The sequence below is a fragment of the Nannospalax galili genome, unplaced genomic scaffold, assembly GCF_000622305.1.
Source record: "Nannospalax galili isolate Female #2095 unplaced genomic scaffold, S.galili_v1.0 scaffold489, whole genome shotgun sequence".
NCBI classification, from domain to species: domain Eukaryota; kingdom Metazoa; phylum Chordata; class Mammalia; order Rodentia; family Spalacidae; genus Nannospalax; species Nannospalax galili.
In genome coordinates, this window is record NW_008360302.1 from 1,231,237 (window position 1) to 1,232,099 (window position 863).

General features: G+C 51.7%; 1 pseudogene; it reads right to left on the reverse strand.

The window, feature by feature from the left end:
* The window catches only part of LOC103726637, a 13,897-nt pseudogene extending 13,510 nt beyond the window's left edge, over positions 1–387 (reverse strand).
* Between the last annotated feature and the right edge of the window lie 476 nt (positions 388–863).

The window sequence follows — 863 nt, forward strand, 5'->3', positions numbered from 1 at the left end:
TTCATATGCCCCGTTCCTTCTGCTGCCCTCATGAGTTTCCTTTCCAGCATAGCTTCTGTCTACAAACTAAGATCCTGAGAAATTGGCTTTACATTCACAGCTACAATGGTTGGTGAGAAACATGGATTTCTTTGATTTGCTTTTCTATTTGAGTCATATATATAAATATAATCACTGAGGGTACTTTCTTCTTTAATACCACGCCTAATCTACTGGTCCTAGGGGTGCCTATGATTCTCTTGTATGGGGGCACAGGGATTTTGGAGCGCCAGCTGCTGGGAATGGCGCCGGTCTCCTGCGCGCACCTGGGGTGCAGCGGGTCCCGCACCACGTCTGCCGTTTGGGTTCCTGGCTCTCCACCGCTGGTGGGTCCCTGCTTCTCCGCATTGTTGAGGCTCTCTGCTACCAGGGCTGGCCCGGTTGGGTTCCGTCCCAATCCACCGTGCACTCTCTCTCTAAGTTTGGGACCCGTCAGCTGCCGGGTCACGAGGGGAGGTGCAGGACAGCGAAAGCTGGATTTCCATGAGTCACGGTTTACGAAGTGACAGCTCTCTCCGGAGAGGCAGGATCACACACAGAACTCAGCTCAGTCAGCGGCACAGCCCCTTTATTCAGTGACTTAGCTCGGCTCCAAGTCTTAGTGATCCAACTCCGATTAATTAGGGGGAAAACAGGATATTTATACTGTGGGGGCAGTGGCAAAAGCCTTAGCTGATAGGTACTTTGTGGGATGCCCTATTTACATATGGAAGTGGGCTCCTGCCAGGCTGTCAGACTGCCTGAAAATCACACAGGAAAAGCTGGCAGTTCCAGAGCCAGAGGCCATGGCTACTTCAAAAGATGAGTCAGGAAGATGCCAGGAA